Below are 23,587 nucleotides of genomic sequence, written 5' to 3' on the forward strand. Positions count from 1 at the left end.
TGGATTGGTAGTCAGGAAGCGCCTAGCCTCGCTAGGCATGGAAAGTTCGGAAGCTAGATGGAGCTCTAACTCCCAGAGCATCTCTGAGGTTAAAGGTTACTCGGATTGGAACTGCAATGGTTTTTTCCTTTGGTAACACTGGCTCTTAGTGGACCAGAGGAGGCTCTTATACCGGTGTGGTGACGCTTGGAAGGAACATCTCAGTTTCATGTTGTATCGGTCTTATTGCGGTCAGAAATGTACTCAGGGTCGTGCACAGGCACTCAGGTGATGAATGTGTCCCCCAGAGGTCTTAGCTTGGGAAGCATTCCGGAAGGTTACTCTGATTGCGCCCCGGGTGGCATCAGAGGCAAGCGAGGTGAAGGGCTGGACGTCAGGTAGGGATGCCATCAGGTCTACCCCTGGTGCATCCCCACCCCGTCTCGGTGGTAGAACCGGGAGGGACGAGTGTGACGCCTGCGTCGGTAAGAGACAGACTAAGTCCGACCAGGAAGGAAAAGCTTTTGGTGTAACGTCTGTCTACACCCCCATCTAGAGCAGGGAGGGACGCCTCCGGTAGAAAAAATGGCGCTGGTCGCTTTTTTTCTCTCTTACAGATGGGAGCTAACAATTCCAGCCTCACTCCTTTGAACTGTATCCTGAAAAACTGGGATAGATTTGATCCCCAGGGCTTAAAGAAGACACACCTGGTCTTCCTATGTGATACTGCATGGCCACGGTCTCCACTGGGAGTCAGGCGGTCCCAGCTACAGAACCAGACTGGGACTATAACACTGCTAAAGGAAGATGGGATCAGAGTCATTTTGTCAGATGTATTCTTGAAGGACTCAGACAGGCGCGTTCTAAGCCTTTAAACTATGGCAAACTGGCAGACATAGAACAGGAGGAGAAGGAAGCTCCTGGTAAATTCCTAGATAGACTGAGAGAAGCCCTTCGCAGATTCACTGAGATTGATCCCGAAAGTGAAAAAGGGAAAGTGATCTTAAAAGATAAATTTCTCACTCAGTCGGCTCCAGATATTCGCCGTAAGTTATCAAAACGGGCGTATGGACCAAATCAGTCTTTAGATAATCTGTTACAACTGGCTCAGACAGTCTATTATGGTAGGGAATATGAGGAAAAGAAAGAAAGGCAGAGAAAGACGAAGGAAAAGGCGGAAGCCCTCGCAATGGCTATGAAAACCGTTCTTAAGCAGCCTGAGAAAAATGCCCAGAGGGACCCAGGTGAAAAGGGATGGGCTTGCTATTGCTGTGGAAAGGAGGGGCATCTCAAGCGGGATTGCCCTCAAGCATCTAAGCCGCCCCCGGCTCCATGTCCGGTCTGCAAGGGACCACACTGGAGGAGAGACTGCCCCCAGAGGCGTAGGTCTCAGGGGTCTGACTCTCAAGACAATCAGGACTGAAGGTGCCCGGGGGTCCCCACACAAGCTCCTGTCCTAATTACACCTGAGGAACCCCGGGTATTGATAACAGTGGGAGGCCAATCCGTCAATTTCCTTTTAAATACTGGGGCAACTTACTCCGTGCTTACTGAAGCCCCTGGCCCACTTTCTTCCCGATCCGCTTCCGTAATGGGACTGTCTGGACGAGCCAAAAGGTATTATTTCAGTTATTCTCTATCATGCAACTGGGATTCTGTGCTATTTTCACACGAGTTTCTTATCGTGCCAGAATCACCCTCACCCCTTTTGGGGAGGGATATACTGAGCAAAGTCCATGCCTCTGTTTTCATGAATATGGAGCCTTCCCTTTCTCTCCCTTTAGTTGAACAAAATGTGAATCCTAGAGTATGGGCTGATGGAAAATCTGTGGGTCGAGCACAAAATGCTATTCCTGTGGTTGTCAAGCTCAAAGACCCACACTTATTCCCACATAAGAAGCAATATCCACTGAAACCTGAGGTTAAAGAAGGGTTAAAACCCATCATTGAAAATTTAAAGGAACAGGGACTATTAGTTCCCTGTAACAGTCCATGCAACACTCCTATTTTGGGTGTAAAAAAATCAAATGATAAATGGAGATTAGTTCAAGATTTACGAATAATAAATGAGGCTGTGGTTCCTTTACACCCTGTGGTGCCTAATCCTTATACTCTATTGTCCGAAATTCCTGAACGAGCCAAATATTTTTCAGTAATTGATTTGAAAGATGCCTTCTATTCAGTGCCTTTGGCAGAGGAAAGTCAATTTCTATTTGCCTTTGAAGACCCTACACAGCCAGCTTCCCAGTTAACCTGGACAGTTTTGCCGCAGGGATTTCGTGACAGTCCTCACTTATTTGGACAGAGTTTGTCACGAGATCTACAAAACTTTAATAGCTCTGAAGCGGTAGTGTTACAATATGTAGATGATATTTTGCTCTGTGCTGAGACAGAGGAAGCTTGTTCACGAGCCTCAGAAGATTTCTTAAACTTTCTGGCAGGCTGCGGTTACAAGGCATCAAGAGAAAAGGCTCAGCTTTGTCAACAATCTGTTAGATATCTGGGCCTAATCATCTCAGAAGGGACTAGGGCCATAGGCCCTGAGAGAATTAAACCTATACTAAACCATCCCCTACCTATGACTTTAAGACAATTGAGAGGATTTTTGGGAATCACAGGCTACTGTGGTATTTGGATTCCGAGCTATGGGGAACTTGCCCGGCCTTTATATAAACTTATAGCTGAAACTCAGCAGGCCCAAATCGACAAACTGGTTTGGTCTCCAGATACTCAAAAGGCTTTTAAGGTTCTTCAGACTGCTCTCCTGCAAGCTCCGGCTTTGAGTTTGCCCACAGGGTCAGAATTTAACCTGTTTGTCACTGAAAGAAAAGGTATGGCCTTGGGAGTTTTGACACAACCCCGGGGGCCTCACCAGCAACCTATTGCTTATCTAAGCAAAGAATTAGATGTAATTGCACGTGGGTGGCCCCACTGCCTAAGAGTAATTGGGGCAACGGCTTTATTAGCACCTGAAGCTTTAAAAATAATTAATGGGCGAAACCTTACCGTACTGACTTCTCATGATGTGAGTGGAATCTTAAATTCTAAGGTTAATATTTGGATGACAGACAGTAGACTTCTTAAATATCAGTCACTGTTGTTAGAAGGACCAGTAACTAAGCTTAAAGTTTGTGGAAATTTAAATCCTGCCACTTTCCTTCCTGAGAAGGAAGATGAAACACCTGATCACGATTGTTCCCAATTCCTAACCTTAAACTATGCAGCTCGGGAGGATCTAATGGATACCCCATTAGACAATCCTGACATGGAAATATTTACAGACGGCAGTTCTTTTGTTCGGGATAGAAAGCGCAAAGCAGGTTATGCTGTGGTGACTGCTGAACGGGTTTTAGAAGCAAAATCTCTCCCCCAGGGAACCAGTGCCCAGTTAGCGGAGCTTGTGGCTCTGACCCGAGCTCTAGAGTTAGGCAAAGGGCAGCGAGTGAATATCTACACTGATTCTAAGTACGCTTATTTGACTTTACATGCTCATGCTGCAATATGGAAAGAAAGACAGTTTAAAACAGCAACAGGAGAACCTATTAAGCATTTCAGAGAGATTGAGAGACTTTTAACTGCTATCTATTGTCCTAAAGAAGTAGCGGTTATGCATTGCAAAGGGCACAACAGGGATGGGAGTAAAGTAGCTGCCGGTAACCTGCTGGCTGATTCTCAAGCCAAAAAAGCGGCACTTTATGAAACCCCCTCCCTACAGACGCCTTTGATCTGGACAGGTCCTGTGGAACAGGAAAAACCACAATATACTGAGGAAGAATTAGAAAGATATGAGAAAAGAGGAGCAAAGATTACTGATAAAGGATGGTTACAGTCCGAGGATGGACGATTAATAATTCCTGAAAATGCTCAGTGGAAAATTCTTAAGGGTTTACACCAGAGTTTTCATTTGGGTGTAGAAAGTACTTACCAGATGGCTTCTCGTTTGTTTGAAGGTAAAAATATAATAAAAACTTTAAAGAACATTATCAAACGGTGTGAGGTATGTCAGAAAAATAACCCAAAGACTGAAAAGCTAGCAAAATCTAGATTACAACGAAAGGGAAAGTATCCTGGAGAAGACTGGGAAATTGATTTTACTCATATGCCAAAAGCTAATGGATATTCTTGCTTACAAGTTTGGGTGGATACTTTTACTGGATGGATTGAGGCGTTCCCCTGTCGTAGTGAACAAGCTAAAGAGGTTATAAAGATTTTAATCCATGAAATTATCCCCAGGTTTGGGCTGCCACGGAGCCTTCAGAGTGACAATGGTTCTGCCTTTAAAGCTGCTGTAACTCAGGGGGTGTCTAAAGCTCTAGGAATAGAATATCACTTACACTGTTCCTGGAGACCCCAGTCCTCAAGAAAGGTTGAAAAAGCTAATGACATTATCAAAAGACATCTGCGCAAATTAACTCAAGAAACGCAGGACAACTGGATTAAAGTCCTACCCATAGCTTTAATGAGGGCTCGAACTGCCCCAAAAAAGGAGGGACTGTCCCCCTTTGAATGTATTTATGGAAGGCCTTTCTTACGCACAGACATTGTTATAGATCCTGAGGCCTTAGAGTTAACTAATTATGTAACTCAGCTCTCAGCTTTTCAACAGGCATTAACAGAACTCCGGGAGACGACTCCTGACCCAGCCTCTGAATCCAGCAAGCCTCTATTTGAGCCAGGAACCGAGGTCCTCATAAAAACATTGGGATCTGGGGGCCCATCCCTCGAGCCCCTCTGGGAAGGCCCTTACCAGGTTATTCTTTCTTCTCCCACAGCTGTCAAAGTCCCAGGAATTGATTCGTGGGTACATCACACTCAAGTCAAGAGGTGGCACCCTGACCAGAACTAAGTGATGTCATTTTATGTTTTACTTTCTATGCTCTGACTTTGTATGATTCAGATGGGCCTGATAATCTATGTGAGCCTACTTCTGACTCCAAAAATCCTGAGTCTGCCCTTTGATCCTCAAAACAATGCCTTCCTGTCCTGGGCTCACTCCTATGCTGCATTCCACAATCGGTCTAACTGCTGGGTCTGCGGAGCACTCCCCTCCTCATCAGTGAAAGGCTTCCCGTGGTGGACATCTCCACTTCAAAGAAAAGACTTTCTCCAAGTCTGCGAATACCTTCGACAACAATCACAGGTGATGCCTCTTCTTCGTCTGATGACATCTAACAACCCTAGAATGGACTGGTGCAATACTTTGTACCTTAACTATGGACATAACGTGACTTTTAATACTGATTGTTTTGTTTTTGCTGTTTGCTCCCTGCATCTGTAACTGTGTAACTGGATTTGTTTCTAGTCGCATGAAAGCTTTTAAGTTACAAATGGTTGCTCAAACTCCTGCTATCACTGCAGCTTCTTCCGACTACTATTTGGGGCCCCTGGATCAGACATTCTCACTATGAGGATTAGGAGAATATGTTGCCTCACCAATTTAGGGACAACGCCCCTTGTCAGCTCGGAAGCAGTTATGGAATGAAAACGACGCCCCGTTTCCCTAGGCAACATAATTCTCCCAAAAGAAAAGGGGGGAATGAGAGGGTAACAGGCAAGAAGGCCAGGGGTCTCCAAATGGAGGAAAGAGGCTGTAAGTGCCAGACATTTTTCTCTCTCTTAAGCGGCAGGAAGAAACAAACCAGCGATCTGTTTTTCCTTCTCTATACAAATTTAAAAGGAGGTTTCTCTTAACATTCTGTGTTGCCATGACACCTGGTCTCACCTAAAGCTAACTACTCTCAAACTTTGAGTTAACCAATACATGCCTTTTTCGTATGGAAATGTTGTCTTAAGCTATGTTAATGAACCCCAGACTCTATCTTCAAGTTGGTTCTGCCAAACGGCCTAACTTACTTACTCAGGTATTGTTCCCCTAATCTATGTAAACGGAACTATTTGTTGGTATTCTGCCCTTCTACAAGATTCAAGTCAATCGTTTTATGGCCTGGAATGAATTATCTGATGCCATTCTAAATTTTATGACATTCCTTTCATTTCATTAACAGACTGTGAGTGACTATATAACATACAGCTAAAGACTAGGAGGGGGGTACACTTTTGCCCCCTTCTGATGCCTATGTCAGAAGCTTTCCCTATCTCCTTTATACTTTAATAAAACTTTATTACACAAAAGCTCTGAGCGATCCAGCCTCGTCTCTGGCCCCGGATTGAATTCGTCTCCTCCGGAGGCCAAGAATCCCGCGTCTTATCGTTCAGCAACAACCTTTCAAGGGCATCGCGGTGTCCTTTCCACTTGAGGCCGCAAACTCAGGGTCCCTCTCACATGCTTAGAGCTGAGAGAAGCCTCCGGTTGAGGTGCTTGTGGTAAGGTGGTAGTCCTCTGGAGTCGAAGCCAGGGACTAACCTCTCATCTCGAGTTGACTTTTGGTCCACGGAGCTCTTTCGTGTTGCTACAGTGACCTCAGGATCCCTCTAGCCTTGAAACAGTGTTCTTGGGGTTTCTCTGGAGTGCCATCAAGGAAATCAAGGCTCCTTTCATGTGTGATGTGCAACACGGAATTGCTCTGGACGCAGTGCAGGGAAATCGGGCCTCATCTCGCGGCGAGGGAAAAGTCTCATGGTTTTTCTCGAGTTGCGGCGGGAACCTGGGGTATATTCTCGAGTTACGACGGGGATGGCCCTTCCACCCACGTGTTTGTTCAGCGACGACAGGACTCCTGCCTAGTTGCGAGGAACAACTCGGGATTCTCCTCGAGGCTTGGCAGGGCAATTGGGACGCCTCTCCAGCTGAGGCAGGAGACCAAGGGTCCCTTTCCACGTGCCACAGGAATCCTGGGACTCCTAAGAAGTTTCACGAGGAGTCAGGCATCGTCTCCTCTGGAGAAACTGATCTCAGTGTACCTCTGGAGTTTTCAAAGGATGTGAGGCCTTCGGTCGCAATGAGGTGGGGAACTAGGTCTTTCTCTGTGGTCTCCACAGGGGATTCAGACATCCTTTCGTCTTGGGAGATGCAAGACGAGCCTGCATTCAAGTCACTGCAGGGATATCCAGCCTTATTTCGCGTCAGAGCATCGCAGTGTCCATTCCACTTGAGGCCGCAAACTCAGGGTCCCTCTCACATACCTAGAGCTGAGAGAAGCCTCCTCTTGAGGTGCTTGTGGTAAGGTGGTATTCCTCTGGAGTCGAAGCCAGGGACTAACCTCTCATCTCGAGTTGATTTTTGGTCCAGGGAGCTCTTTCGTGTTGCTACAGTGACCTCAGGATCCCTCGAGCTTTGAAACAGTGTTCTTGGGGATTCTCTGGAGTGCCATTAAGGAAATCAAGGCTCCTTTCATGTGTGATGTGCAACACGGAATTGCTCTGCACCCAGTGCAGGATATCGGGCCTCATCTCGCGGCGAGGGGGAAGTCTCATGGTTTTTCTCGAGTTGCGGCGGGAACCTGGGGTATATTCTCGAGTTATGACAGGGATGGCCCTTCCACCCACGTGTTTGTTCAGCCACGTCAGGACTCCTGCCTAGTTGCGAGAGACAACTCGGGATTCTCCTCGAGGCTTGGCAGGGCAATTGGGACGCCTCTCCAGCTGAGGCGGGAGACCAAGTGTCCCTTTCCACGTGCCACAGGAATCCTGGGACTCCTATCAAGTTTCACGAGGAGTCAGGCATCGTCTCCTTTGGAGGCACTGATCTCCGCGTACCTCTGGAGTTTTCAAAGGATGTGAGGCCTCCGGTCGCGATGAGGTGGGGAACTAAGTCTTTCTCTGTGGTCTCCACAGGGGATTCAGACATCCTTTCGTCTTGGGAGATGCAAGACGAGCCTGCATTCAAGTCACTGCAGGGATATCCGGCCTTATTTCGAGTCAGGGCATCGCGGTGTCCATTCCACTTGAGGCCGCAAACTCAGGGTCCCTCTCACATACCTAGAGCTGAGAGAAGCCTCCTCTTGAGGTGCTTGTGGTAAGGTGGTATTCCTCTGGAGTCGAAGCCAGGGACTAACCTCTCATCTCGAGTTGATTTTTGGTCCACAGAGCTCTTTCGTGTTGCTACAGTGACCTCAGGATCCCTCTAGCCTTAAAACAGTGTTCTTGGGGTTTCTCTGGAGTGCCATCAAGGAAATCAAGGCTCCTTTCATGTGTGATGTGCAACACGGAATTGCTCTGCACGCAGTGCAGGGGAATCGGGCCTCATCTCGCGGCGAGGGGGAAGTCTCATGGTTTTTCTCGAGTTGCGGCGGGAACTTGGAGTATATTCTCCAGTTACGACGGGGATGGCCCTTCCACCCACGTGTTTGTTCAGCGACGTCAGGACTCCTGCCTAGTTGCGAGGGACAACTCGGGATTCTCCTCGAGGCTTGGCAGGGCAATTGGGACGCCTCTCCAGCTGAGGCGGGAGACCAAGTGTCCCTTTCCACGTGCCACAGGAATCCTGGGACTCCTATCAAGTTTCACGAGGAGTCAGGCATCGTCTCCTTTGGAGGCACTGATCTCCGCGTACCTCTGGAGTTTTCAAAGGATGTGAGGCCTCCGGTCGCCATGAGGTGGGGAACTAGGTCTTTCTCTGTGGTCTCCACAGGGGATTCAGACATCCTTTCGGCTTGGGAGATGCAAGACGAGCCTGCATTCAAGTCACTGCAGTGGTATCCGGCCTTATTTCGCGTCAGGGCATCGCAGTGTCCATTCCACTTGAGGCCGCAAAATCAGGGTCCCTCTCACATACCTAGAGCTGAGAGAAGCCTCCTCTTGAGGTGCTTGTGGTAAGGTGGTATTCGTCTGGAGTCGAAGCCAGGGACTAACCTCTCATCTCGAGTTGATTTTTGGTCCACAGAGCTGTTTCGTGTTACTACAGTGACCTCAGGATCCCTCTAGCCTTGAAATAGTGTTCTTGGGGTTTCTCAGGAGTGTCATCAAGGAAATCAAGGCTCCTTTCCTGTTTGATGTGCAACACGGAATTGCTCTGCACACAGTGCAGGGGAATCGGGCCTCATCTCACGGCGAGGGGGAAGTCTCATGGTTTTTCTCAAGTTGTGGCGGGAAACTGGGGTATATTCTCGATTACGACGGGGATGGCCCTTCCACCCACGTGTTTGTTCAGCGACGGCAGGACTCCTGCCTAGTTGCGAGGGACAACTCGGGATTCTCCTCGAGGCTTGGCAGGGCAATTGGGACGCCTCTCCAGCTGAGGCGGGAGACCAAGGGTCCCTTTTCATGTGCCACAGGAATCCTGGGACTCCTATCAAGTTTCACGAGGAGTCAGGCATCGTCTCCTTTGGAGGCACTGATCTCCGCGTACCTCTGGAGTTTTCAAAGGATGTGAGGCCTCCGGTCGCGATGAGGTGGCGAACTAGGTCTTTCTCTGTGGTCTCCACAGGGGATTCAGACATCCTTTCGTCTTGGGAGATGCAAGACTAGCCTGCATTCAAGTCACTGCAGTGATATCCGGCCTTATTTCGAGTCAGGGCATCGCGGTGTCCATTCCACTTGAGGCCGCAAACTCAGGGTCCCTCTCACATACCTAGAGCTGAGAGAAGCCTCCTCTTGAGGTGCGTGTGTTAAGGTGGTATTCGTCTGGAGTCGAAGCCAGGGACTAACCTCTCATCTCGAGTTGATTTTTGGTCCACAGAGCTCTTTCGGGTTGCTACAGTGACCTCAGGATCCCTCTAGCCTTGAAACAGTGTTCTTGGGGGTTCTCTGGAGTGCCATCAAGGAAATCAAGGCTCCTTTCATGTGTGATGTGCAACACGGAATTGCTCTGCACACAGTGCAGGGTAATCGGGCCTCATCTCGTGGCGAGGGGGAAGTCTCATGGTTTTTCTCGAGGTGCGGCGGGAACCTGGGGTATATTCTCGAGTTAAGACGGGGATGGTCCTTCCACACACGTGTTTGTTCATCGACGTCAGGACTCCTGCCTAGTTGCGAGGGACAACTCGGGATTCTCCTCGAGGATTGCAGGGCATTTGGGACGCCTCTCCAGCTGAGGCGGGAAACCAAGGGTCCCTTTCCACGTGCCACAGGAATCCTCGGACTCCTATCAAGTTTCACGAGGAGTCAGGCATCGTCTCCTTTGGAGGCACTGATCTCCGCATACCTCTGGAGTTTTCAAAGGATGTGAGGCCTCCGGTCGCCATGAGGTGGGGAACTAGGTCTTTCTCTGTTGTCTCCACAGGGGATTCAGATATCCTTTCGTCTTGGGAGATGCAAGACGAGCCTGCATTCAAGTCACTGCAGGGATATCCGGCCTTATTTCGAGTCAGGGCATCGCGGTGTCCATTCCACTTGAGGCCGCAAACTCAGGGTCCCTCTCACATACCTAGAGCTGAGAGAAGCCTCCTCTTGAGGTGCTTGTGGTAAGGTGGTATTCCTCTGGAGTCGAAGCCAGGAACTAACCTCTCATCTCGAGTTGATTTTTGGTCCACGGAGCTCTTTCGTGTTGCTACAGTGACCTCAGGATCCCTCTAGCCTTGAAACAGTGTTCTTGGTGTTTCTAAGGAGTGCCATCAAGGAAATCAAGGCTCCTTTCATGTGTGATGTGCAACACGGATTTGCTCTGCACGCAGTGCAGGGGAATCGGGCCTCATCTCGCGGCGAGGGGGAAGTCTCATGGTTTTTCTCGAGTTGCGGCGGGAACCTGGAGTATATTCTCCAGTTACGACGGGGATGGCCCTTCCACCCACTTGTTTGTTCAGCGACATCAGGACTCTTGCCTAGTTGTGAGGGAGAACTCGGGATTCTCCTCGAGGCTTGGCAGGGCAATTGGGACGCCTCTCCAGCTGAGGCGGGAGACCAAGTGTCCCTTTCCACGTGCCACAGGAATACTGGGACTCCTATCAAGTTTCACGAGGAGTCAGGCATCGTCTCCTTTGGAGGCACTGATCTCCGCGTACCTCTGGAGTTTTCAAAGGATGTGAGGCCTCCGATCGCCATGAGGTGGGGAACTAGGTCTTTCTCTGTGGTCTCCACAGGGGATTCAGACATCCTTTCATATTGGGAGATGCAAGACGAGCCTGCATTCAAGTCACTGCAGGGATATCCGGCCTTATTTCGCGTCAGGACATCGCAGTGTCCATTCCACTTGAGGCCGCAAACTCAGGGTCCCTCTCACATACCTAGAGCTGAGTGAAGCCTCCTCTTGAGGTGCTTGTGGTAATGTGGTATTCGTCTGGAGTCGAAGCCAGGGACTAACCTCTCATCTCGAGTTGATTTTTGGTCCACGGAGCTCTTTCGTGTTGATACAGTGACCTCAGGATCCCTCTAGCCTTGAAACAGTGTTCTTGGGGTTTCTAAGGAGTGCCATCAAGGAAATCAAGGCTCCTTTCATGTGTGATGTGCAACACGGATTTGCTCTGCACGCAGGGCAGGGGAATCGGGCCTCATCTCGCGGCGAGGGGGAAGTCTCATGGTTTTTCTCGAGTTCGGCTGGAACCTGGAGTATATTCTCCAGTTGCGACGGGGATGGCCCTTCCACCCACGTGATTGTTCAGCGACGTCAGGACTCTTGCCTAGTTGCGAGGGAGAACTCGGGATTCTCCTCGAGGCTTGGCAGGGCAATTGGGACGCCTCTCCAGCTGAGGCGGGAGACCAAGGGTCCCTTTCCACGTGCCACAGGAATCCTGGGACTCCTATCAAGTTTCACGAGGAGTCAGGCATCGTCTCCTTTGGAGGCACTGATCTCCGCGTACCTCTGGAGTTTTCAAAGGATGTGAGGCCTCCGGTCGCGATGAGGTGGGGAACTAGGTGTTTCTCTATGGTCTCCACAGGGGATTCAGACATCATTTCGTCTTGGGAGATGCAAGACGAGCCTGCATTCAAGTCACTGCAGGGATATCCGGCCTTATTTCGAGTCAGGGCATCGCGGTGTCCATTCCACTTGAGGCCGCAAAATCAGGGTCCCTCTCAGATACCTAGAGCTGAGAGAAGCCTCCTCTTGAGGTGCTTCTGGTAAGGTGGTATTCCTCTGGAGTCGAAGCCAGGGACTAACCTCTCATCTCGAGTTGATTTTTGGTCCACAGAGCTCTTTCGAGTTGCTACAGTGAGCTCAGTATCCCGCTAGCCTTGAAACAGTGTTCTTGGGGTTTCTCTGGAGTGCCATCAAGGAAATCAAGGCTCCTTTCATGTGTGATGTGCAACACGGAATTGCTCTGCACGCAGTGCAGGGGAATCGGGCCTCATCTCGCGGCAAGGGGGAAGTCTCATGGGTTTTCTCGAGTTGCGGCTGGAACCTTGGGTATATTCTCGAGTTACGACGGGGATGGCCCTTCCACCCACGTGTTTTTTCAGCGACGTCAGGACTCCTGCCTAGTTGCGAGGGACAACTCGGGATTCTCCTCGAGGCTTGGCAGGGCAATTGGGACGCCTCTCCAGATGAGGCGGGAGACCAAGCGTCCCTTTCCACGTGCCACAGGAATCCTGGGACTCCTATCAAGTTTCACGAGGAGTCAGGCATCGTCTCCTTTGGAGGCACTGATTTCCGAGTACCTCTGGAATTTTCAAAGAATATGAGGCCCCCGGTCGCGATGAGGTGGGGAACTAGGTCTTTCTCTGTGGTCTCCACAGGGGATTCAGACATCCTTTCGTCTTGGGAGATGCAAGACGAGCCTGCATTCAAGTCACTGCATTGATATCCGGCCTTATTTCGAGTCAGGGCATCGCGGTGTCCATTCCACTTGAGGCCCCAAACTCAGGGTCCCTCCAACATACCTAGAGCTGAGAGCAGCCTCCTCTTGAGGTGCTTGTGGTATGGTGGTATTCCTCTGGAGTCGAAGCCAGGGACTAACCTCTCATCTCGAGTTGATTTTTGGTCCATGGAGCTCTTTCGTGTTGCTACAGTGACCTCAGGATCCCTCTAGCCTTGAAACAGTGTCTTGGGGTTTCTCTGGAGTGCCATCAAGGAAATCAAGGCTCCTTTCATGTGTGATGTGCAACACGGAATTGCTCTGCACGCAGTGCAGGGGAATCGGGCCTCATCTCGCGGCGAGGGGGAAGTCTCATGGTTTTTCTCGAGGTGCGGCGGGAACCTGGGGTATATTCTCGAGTTACGACGGGGATGGCCTTTCCACACACATGTTTCTTCAGCGACGTCAGGACTCCTGCCTAGTTGCGAGGGACAACTCGGGATTCTCCTCGAGGCTTGGCAGGGCAATTGGGACGCCTCTCCAGCTGAGGCGGAAGACCAAGGGTCCCTATCCACGTGCACAGGAATCCTGGGACTCCTATCAAGTTTCACGAGGAGTCAGGCATCGTCTCCTTTGGAGGCACTGATCTCCGCGTACCTCTGGAGTTTTCAAAGGATGTGAGGCCTCCGGTCGCGATGAGGTGGGGAACTAGGTCTTTCTCTCTGGTCTCCACAGGGGATTCAGGCATCCTTTCGTCTTGGGAGATGCAAGACGAGCCTGCATTCAAGTCACTGCAGGGATATCCGGCCTTATTTCGAGCCAGGGCATCGCGGTGTCCATTCCACTTGAGGCCGCAAACTCAGGGTCCTTCACACATACCTAGAGCTGAGAGAAGCCTCCTCTTGAGGTGCTTGTGGTAAGGTGGTATTCCTCTGGAGTCGAAGCCAGAGACTAACCTTTCATCTCGAGTTGATTTTTGGTCCACGGAGCTCTTTCGTGTTGCTACAGTGACCTCAGGATCCCTCTAGCCTTGAAACAGTGTTCTTGGGGTTTCTCTGGAGTGCCATCAAGGAAATCAAGCCTCCTTTCATGTGTGATGTGCAACACGGTATTGCTCTGCACGCAGTGCAGGGGAATCGGGCCTCATCTCGCGGCGAGGTGGAAGTCTCATGGTTTTTCTAGAGTTGCGGCGGGAACCTCGGGTATATTCTCGAGTTACGACGGGGATGGCACTTCCACACACGTGTTTCTTCAGCGACGTCAGGACTCCTGCCTAGTTGCGAGGGACAACTCGGGATTCTCCTCGAGGCTTGGCAGGGCAATTGGGACGCCTCTCCAGCTGACGTGGGAGACCAAGTGTCCCTTTCCATGTGCCACAGTAATCCTGGGACTCGTATCAAGTTTCACGAGGAGTCAGGCATCGTCTCCTTTGGAGGCACTGATCTCCCCGTACATCTGGAGTTTTCAAAGGATGTGAGGCCTCCGGTCGCGATGAGGTGGGTAACTAGGTCCTTCTCTGTGGTCTCCACTGGGGATTCAGACATCCTTTCGTCTTTGGGGATGCAAGACGAGCCCGCATTCAAGTCACTGCAGGGATATCCGGCCTTATTTCCAGTCAGGGCATCGCGGTGTCCATTCCACTTGAGGCCGCAAACTCAGGGTCCCTCTCACATACCTAGAGCTGAGAGAAGCCTCCTCTTGAGGTGCTTGTGGTAAGGTGGTATTCCTCTGGAGTCGAAGCCAGGGACTAACCTCTCATCTCGAGTTGATTTTTGGTCCACGGAGCTCTTTCGTGTTGCTACAGTGACCTCAGGATCCCTCTAGCCTTGAAACAGTGTTCTTGGGGTTTCTCTGGAGTGCCATCAAGGAAATCAAGGCTCCTTTCATGTGTGATGTGCAACACGGATTTGCTCTGCACGCAGTGCAGGGGAATCGGGCCTCATCTCGCGGCGAGGAGGAAGTCTCATGGTTTTTCTCGAGTTACGGCGGGAACCTGCGGTATATTCTCTAGTTACGATGGGGATGGCCCTTCCACCCACGTGTTTGTTCAGCGACGTCAGGACACCTGCCTAGTTGCCAGTGACAACTCGGGATTCTCCTCGAGGCTTGGCAGGGCACTTGGAACGCCTCTTCAGCTGAGGCGGGAGACCAAGGGTCCCTTTCCACGTGCCACAGGAATCCTGGGACTCCTATCAAGTTTCACGAGGAGTCAGGCATCCTCTCCTTTGGAGGCACTGATCTCCGTGTACCTCTGGAATTTTCAAAGGATGTGAGGCCTCCGGTCGCGATGAGGTGGTGAACTAGGTCTTTCTCTGTGGTCTACACAGAGGATTCAGACATCCTTTCATCTTGGGAGATGCAAGACGAGCCTGCATTCAAGTCACTGCAGGGATATCCGGGCTTATTTCGAGTCAGGGCATCGCGGTGTCCATTCCACTTGAGGCCACAAACTCAGGGTCCCTCTCACATACCTAGAGCTGAGAGAAGCCTCCTCTTGAGATGCTTGTGGTAAGGTGGTAATCCTCTGGAGTCGAAGCCAGGGACTAACCTCTCATCTCGAGTTGATTTTTGGTCAACGGAGCTCTTTCGTGTTGCTACAGTGACCTCAGGATCCCTCTAGCCTTGAAACAGTGTTCTTGGGGTTTCTCTGGAGTGCCACCAAGGAAATCAAGGCTCCTTTCATGTGTGATGTGCAACACGGATTTGCTCTGCACGCAGTGCAGGGGAATCGGGCCTCATCTCGCGGCGAGGGGGAAGTCTCATGGTTTTTCTCTTGTTGCGTCGGGAACCTGGGGTATATTCTCGAGTTACGACGGGGATGGCACTTCCACACACGTGTTTCTTCAGCGACGTCAGGACTTCTGCCTAGTTGCGAGGGACAACTCGGGATTCTCCTCGAGGCTTGGCAGGGCAATTGGGACGCCTCTCCAGCTGAGGCGGGAGACCAAGGGTCCCTTTCCATGTGCCACAGGAATCCTGGGACTCCTATCAAGTTTCACGAGGAGTCAGGCATCGTCTCCTTTGAAGGCACTGATCTCCGCGTACCTCTGGAGTTTTCAAAGGATGTGAGGCCTCCGGTCGCGATGAGGTGGGAAACTAGGTCTTTCTCTGTGGTTTCCACAGGGGATTCAGACATCCTTTCGTCTTGGGAGATGCAAGACGAGCCTGCATTCAAGTCACTGCAGGGATATCCGGCCTTATTTCGAGCCAGGGCATCGCGGTGTCCATTCCACCTAAGGCCACAAACTCAGGGTCCTTCTCACATACCTAGAGCTGAGAGAAGCCTCCTCTTGAGGTGCTTGTGGTAAGGTGGTATTCCTCTGGAGTCGAAGCCAGGGACTAACCTCTCATCTCGAGTTGATTTTTGGTCCACGGAGCTCTTTCGTGTTGCTACAGTGACCTCAGGATCCCTCTAGCCTTGAAACAGTGTTCTTGGGGTTTCTCTGGAGTGCCATCAAGGAAATCAAGGCTCCTTTCATGTGTGATGTGCAACACGGTATTGCTCTGCATGCAGTGCAGGGGAATCGGACCTCATCTCACGGCGAGCGGAAAGTCTCATGGTATTTCTCGAGTTGCGGCGGGAACCTGGGGTATATTCTCGAGTTACGACGGGGATGGCCCTTCCACCCACGTGTTTCTTCAGCGACGTCAGGACTCCTGCCTAGTTGCGAGGGACAACTCGGGATTCTCCTCGAGGCTTGGCAGGGCAATTGGGACGCCTCTCCAGCTGAGGCGGGAGACCAAGGGTCCCTTTCCACGTGCCACAGGAATCCTGGGACTCCTATGAAGTTTCACGAGGAGTCAGGCATCGTCTCCTTTGGAGGCACTGATCTCCGCGTACCTCTGGAGTTTTCAAAGGATGTGAGGCCTCCGGTCGCGATGAGGTGGGGAACTAGGTCTTTCTCTGTGGTTTGCACAGGGGATTCAGACATTCTTTCGTCTTGGGAGATGCAAGACGAGCCTGCATTCAAGTCACTGCAGGGATATCCGGCCTTATTTCGAGCCAGGGCATCGCGGTGTCCATTCCACCTAAGGCCACAAACTCAGGGTCCTTCTCACATACCTAGAGCTGAGAGAAGCCTCCTCTTGAGGTGCTTGTGGTAAGGTGGTATTCCTCTGGAGTCGAAGCCAGGGACTAACCTCTCATCTCGAGTTGATTTTTGGTCCACGGAGCTCTTTCGTGTTGCTACAGTGACCTCAGGATCCCTCTAGCCTTGAAACAGTGTTCTTGGGGTTTCTCTGGAGTGCCATCAAGGAAATCAAGGCTCCTTTCATGTGTGATGTGCAACACGGTATTGCTCTGCATGCAGTGCAGGGGAATCGGACCTCATCTCACGGCGAGCGGAAAGTCTCATGGTATTTCTCGAGTTGCGGCGGGAACCTGGGGTATATTCTCGAGTTACGACGGGAATGGCCCTTCCACCCACGTGTTTCTTCAGCGACGTCAGGACTCCTGCCTAGTTGCGAGGGACAACTCGGGATTCTCCTCGAGGCTTGGCAGGGCAATTGGGACGCCTCTCCAGCTGAGGCGGGAGACCAAGGGTCCCTTTCCACGTGCCACAGGAATCCTGGGACTCCTATCAAGTTTCACGAGGAGTCAGGCATCGTCTCCTTTGGAGGCACTGATCTCCGCGTACCTCTGGAGTTTTCAAAGGATGTGAGGCCTCCGGTCGCGATGAGGTGGGGAACTAGGTGTTTCTCTATGGTCTCCACAGGGGATTCAGACATCATTTCGTCTTGGGAGATGCAAGACGAGCCTGCATTCAAGTCACTGCAGGGATATCCGGCCTTATTTCGAGTCAGGGCATCGCGGTGTCCATTCCACTTGAGGCCGCAAAATCAGGGTCCCTCTCAGATACCTAGAGCTGAGAGAAGCCTCCTCTTGAGGTGCTTCTGGTAAGGTGGTATTCCTCTGGAGTCGAAGCCAGGGACTAACCTCTCATCTCGAGTTGATTTTTGGTCCACAGAGCTCTTTCGAGTTGCTACAGTGAGCTCAGTATCCCGCTAGCCTTGAAACAGTGTTCTTGGGGTTTCTCTGGAGTGCCATCAAGGAAATCAAGGCTCCTTTCATGTGTGATGTGCCACACGGAATTGCTCTGCACGCAGTGCAGGGGAATCGGGCCTCATCTCGCGGCAAGGGGGAAGTCTCATGGGTTTTCTCGAGTTGCGGCTGGAACCTTGGGTATATTCTCGAGTTACGACGGGGATGGCCCTTCCACCCACGTGTTTTTTCAGCGACGTCAGGACTCCTGCCTAGTTGCGAGGGACAACTCGGGATTCTCCTCGAGGCTTGGCAGGGCAATTGGGACGCCTCTCCAGATGAGGCGGGAGACCAAGCGTCCCTTTCCACGTGCCACAGGAATCCTGGGACTCCTATCAAGTTTCACGAGGAGTCAGGCATCGTCTCCTTTGGAGGCACTGATTTCCGAGTACCTCTGGAATTTTCAAAGAATATGAGGCCCCCGGTCGCGATGAGGTGGGGAACTAGGTCTTTCTCTGTGGTCTCCACAGGGGATTCAGACATCCTTTCGTCTTGGGAGATGCAAGACGAGCCTGCATTCAAGTCACTGCATTGATATCCGGCCTTATTTCGAGTCAGGGCATCGCGGTGTCCATTCCACTTGAGGCCCCAAACTCAGGGTCCCTCCAACATACCTAGAGCTGAGAGCAGCCTCCTCTTGAGGTGCTTGTGGTATGGTGGTATTCCTCTGGAGTCGAAGCCAGGGACTAACCTCTCATCTCGAGTTGATTTTTGGTCCATGGAGCTCTTTCGTGTTGCTACAGTGACCTCAGGATCCCTCTAGCCTTGAAACAGTGTCTTGGGGTTTCTCTGGAGTGCCATCAAGGAAATCAAGGCTCCTTTCATGTGTGATGTGCAACACGGAATTGCTCTGCACGCAGTGCAGGGGAATCGGGCCTCATCTCGCGGCGAGGGGGAAGTCTCATGGTTTTTCTCGAGGTGCGGCGGGAACCTGGGGTATATTCTCGAGTTACGACGGGGATGGCCTTTCCACACACATGTTTCTTCAGCGACGTCAGGACTCCTGCCTAGTTGCGAGGGACAACTCGGGATTCTCCTCGAGGCTTGGCAGGGCAATTGGGACGCCTCTCCAGCTGAGGCGGAAGACCAAGGGTCCCTATCCACGTGCACAGGAATCCTGGGACTCCTATCAAGTTTCACGAGGAGTCAGGCATCGTCTCCTTTGGAGGCACTGATCTCCGCGTACCTCTGGAGTTTTCAAAGGATGTGAGGCCTCCGGTCGCGATGAGGTGGGGAACTAGGTCTTTCTCTCTGGTCTCCACAGGGGATTCAGGCATCCTTTCGTCTTGGGAGATGCAAGACGAGCCTGCATTCAAGTCACTGCAGGGATATCCGGCCTTATTTCGAGCCAGGGCATCGCGGTGTCCATTCCACTTGAGGCCGCAAACTCAGGGTCCTTCACACATACCTAGAGCTGAGAGAAGCCTCCTCTTGAGGTGCTTGTGGTAAGGTGGTATTCCTCTGGAGTCGAAGCCAGAGACTAACCTTTCATCTCGAGTTGATTTTTGGTCCACGGAGCTCTTTCGTGTTGCTACAGTGACCTCAGGATCCCTCTAGCCTTGAAACAGTGTTCTTGGGGTTTCTCTGGAGTGCCATCAAGGAAATCAAGCCTCCTTTCATGTGTGATGTGCAACACGGAATTGCTCTGCACGCAGTGCAGGGGAATCGGGCCTCATCTCGCGGCGAGGTGGAAGTCTCATGGTTTTTCTAGAGTTGCGGCGGGAACCTCGGGTATATTCTCGAGTTACGACGGGGATGGCACTTCCACACACGTGTTTCTTCAGCGACGTCAGGACTCCTGCCTAGTTGCGAGGGACAACTCGGGATTCTCCTCGAGGCTTGGCAGGGCAATTGGGACGCCTCTCCAGCTGACGTGGGAGACCAAGGGTCCCTTTCCATGTGCCACAGTAATCCTGGGACTCGTATCAAGTTTCACGAGGAGTCAGGCATCGTCTCCTTTGGAGGCACTGATCTCCCCGTACATCTGGAGTTTTCAAAGGATGTGAGGCCTCCGGTCGCGATGAGGTGGGTAACTAGGTCCTTCTCTGTGGTCTCCACTGGGGATTCAGACATCCTTTCGTCTTTGGGGATGCAAGACGAGCCCGCATTCAAGTCACTGCAGGGATATCCGGCCTTATTTCCAGTCAGGGCATCGCGGTGTCCATTCCACTTGAGGCCGCAAACTCAGGGTCCCTCTCACATACCTAGAGCTGAGAGAAGCCTCCTCTTGAGGTGCTTGTGGTAAGGTGGTATTCCTCTGGAGTCGAAGCCAGGGACTAACCTCTCATCTCGAGTTGATTTTTGGTCCACGGAGCTCTTTCGTGTTGCTACAGTGACCTCAGGATCCCTCTAGCCTTGAAACAGTGTTCTTGGGGTTTCTCTGGAGTGCCATCAAGGAAATCAAGGCTCCTTTCATGTGTGATGTGCAACACGGATTTGCTCTGCACGCAGTGCAGGGGAATCGGGCCTCATCTCGCGGCGAGGAGGAAGTCTCATGGTTTTTCTCGAGTTACGGCGGGAACCTGCGGTATATTCTCTAGTTACGATGGGGATGGCCCTTCCACCCACGTGTTTGTTCAGCGACGTCAGGACACCTGCCTAGTTGCCAGTGACAACTCGGGATTCTCCTCGAGGCTTGGCAGGGCACTTGGAACGCCTCTTCAGCTGAGGCGGGAGACCAAGGGTCCCTTTCCACGTGCCACAGGAATCCTGGGACTCCTATCAAGTTTCACGAGGAGTCAGGCATCCTCTCCTTTGGAGGCACTGATCTCCGTGTACCTCTGGAATTTTCAAAGGATGTGAGGCCTCCGGTCGCGATGAGGTGGTGAACTAGGTCTTTCTCTGTGGTCTACACAGAGGATTCAGACATCCTTTCATCTTGGGAGATGCAAGACGAGCCTGCATTCAAGTCACTGCAGGGATATCCGGGCTTATTTCGAGTCAGGGCATCGCGGTGTCCATTCCACTTGAGGCCACAAACTCAGGGTCCCTCTCACATACCTAGAGCTGAGAGAAGCCTCCTCTTGAGATGCTTGTGGTAAGGTGGTATTCCTCTGGAGTCGAAGCCAGGGACTAACCTCTCATCTCGAGTTGATTTTTGGTCAACGGAGCTCTTTCGTGTTGCTACAGTGACCTCAGGATCCCTCTAGCCTTGAAACAGTGTTCTTGGGGTTTCTCTGGAGTGCCACCAAGGAAATCAAGGCTCCTTTCATGTGTGATGTGCAACACGGATTTGCTCTGCACGCAGTGCAGGGGAATCGGGCCTCATCTCGCGGCGAGGGGGAAGTCTCATGGTTTTTCTCTTGTTGCGTCGGGAACCTGGGGTATATTCTCGAGTTACGACGGGGATGGCACTTCCACACACGTGTTTCTTCAGCGACGTCAGGACTTCTGCCTAGTTGCGAGGGACAACTCGGGATTCTCCTCGAGGCTTGGCAGGGCAATTGGGACGCCTCTCCAGCTGAGGCGGGAGACCAAGGGTCCCTTTCCATGTGCCACAGGAATCCTGGGACTCCTATCAAGTTTCACGAGGAGTCAGGCATCGTCTCCTTTGAAGGCACTGATCTCCGCGTACCTCTGGAGTTTTCAAAGGATGTGAGGCCTCCGGTCGCGATGAGGTGGGAAACTAGGTCTTTCTCTGTGGTTTCCACAGGGGATTCAGACATCCTTTCGTCTTGGGAGATGCAAGACGAGCCTGCATTCAAGTCACTGCAGGGATATCCGGCCTTATTTCGAGCCAGGGCATCGCGGTGTCCATTCCACCTAAGGCCACAAACTCAGGGTCCTTCTCACATACCTAGAGCTGAGAGAAGCCTCCTCTTGAGGTGCTTGTGGTAAGGTGGTATTCCTCTGGAGTCGAAGCCAGGGACTAACCTCTCATCTCGAGTTGATTTTTGGTCCACGGAGCTCTTTCGTGTTGCTACAGTGACCTCAGGATCCCTCTAGCCTTGAAACAGTGTTCTTGGGGTTTCTCTGGAGTGCCATCAAGGAAATCAAGGCTCCTTTCATGTGTGATGTGCAACACGGTATTGCTCTGCATGCAGTGCAGGGGAATCGGACCTCATCTCACGGCGAGCGGAAAGTCTCATGGTATTTCTCGAGTTGCGGCGGGAACCTGGGGTATATTCTCGAGTTACGACGGGGATGGCCCTTCCACCCACGTGTTTCTTCAGCGACGTCAGGACTCCTGCCTAGTTGCGAGGGACAACTCGGGATTCTCCTCGAGGCTTGGCAGGGCAATTGGGACGCCTCTCCAGCTGAGGCGGGAGACCAAGGGTCCCTTTCCACGTGCCACAGGAATCCTGGGACTCCTATGAAGTTTCACGAGGAGTCAGGCATCGTCTCCTTTGGAGGCACTGATCTCCGCGTACCTCTGGAGTTTTCAAAGGATGTGAGGCCTCCGGTCGCGATGAGGTGGGGAACTAGGTCTTTCTCTGTGGTTTCCACAGGGGATTCAGACATTCTTTCGTCTTGGGAGATGCAAGACGAGCCTGCATTCAAGTCACTGCAGGGATATCCGGCCTTATTTCGAGCCAGGGCATCGCGGTGTCCATTCCACCTAAGGCCACAAACTCAGGGTCCTTCTCACATACCTAGAGCTGAGAGAAGCCTCCTCTTGAGGTGCTTGTGGTAAGGTGGTATTCCTCTGGAGTCGAAGCCAGGGACTAACCTCTCATCTCGAGTTGATTTTTGGTCCACGGAGCTCTTTCGTGTTGCTACAGTGACCTCAGGATCCCTCTAGCCTTGAAACAGTGTTCTTGGGGTTTCTCTGGAGTGCCATCAAGGAAATCAAGGCTCCTTTCATGTGTGATGTGCAACACGGTATTGCTCTGCATGCAGTGCAGGGGAATCGGACCTCATCTCACGGCGAGCGGAAAGTCTCATGGTATTTCTCGAGTTGCGGCGGGAACCTGGGGTATATTCTCGAGTTACGACGGGAATGGCCCTTCCACCCACGTGTTTCTTCAGCGACGTCAGGACTCCTGCCTAGTTGCGAGGGACAACTCGGGATTCTCCTCGAGGCTTGGCAGGGCAATTGGGACGCCTCTCCAGCTGAGGCGGGAGACCAAGGGTCCCTTTCCACGTGCCACAGGAATCCTGGGACTCCTATGAAGTTTCACGAGGAGTCAGGCATCGTCTCCTTTGGAGGCACTGATCTCCGCGTAGCTCTGGAGTTTTCAAAGGATGTGAGGCCTCCGTTCGCGATGAGGTCTGGAACTAGGTCTTTCTCTGTTGTCTCCACAGGGGATTCAGACATCCTTTCGTCTTGGGAGATGCAAGACGAGCCTGCATTCAAGTCACTGCAGGGATATCCGGGCTTATTTCGAGTCAGGGCATCGCGGTGTCCATTCCACTTGAGGCCGCAAACTCAGGGTCCCTCTCACATAGCTAGAGCTGAGAGAAGCCTCCTCTTGAGGTGCTTGTGGTAAGGTGGTATTCCTCTGGAGTCGAAGCCAGGGACTAACCTCTCATCTCGAGTTGATTTTTGGTCCACGGAGCTCTTTCCTGTCGCTACAGTGACCTCAGGATCCCTCTAGCCTTGAAACAGTGTTCTTGGGGTTTCTCTGGAGTGCCATCAAGGAAATCAAGGCTCCTTTCATGTTTGATGTGCAACACGGAATTGCTCTGCATGCAGTGCAGGGGAATCGGGCCTCATCTCGCGGCGAGGGGGAAGTCTCATGGTTTTTCTCGAGTTGCGGTGGGAACCTGGGGTATATTCTCGAGTTACGACGGGGATGGCCCTTCCGCACACGTGTTTGTTCAGCGACTGCATGACTCCTGCCTAGTTGCGAGGGACAACTCGGGATTCTCCTCGAGGCTTGGCAGGGCAATTGGACGCCTCTCCACCTGAGGCGGGAGACCAAGGGTCCCTTTCCACGTGCCACAGGAATCCTGGGAGTCCTATCAAGATTCACGAGATGTCAGGCATCGTCTCCTTTGGAGGCACTGATCTCCGCATACCTCTGGAGTTTTCAAAGGATGTGAGGCTTCCGGTCGCGAT

The sequence above is a fragment of the Cervus elaphus genome, chromosome 20 (genome assembly GCF_910594005.1).
Source record: "Cervus elaphus chromosome 20, mCerEla1.1, whole genome shotgun sequence".
NCBI classification, from domain to species: domain Eukaryota; kingdom Metazoa; phylum Chordata; class Mammalia; order Artiodactyla; family Cervidae; genus Cervus; species Cervus elaphus.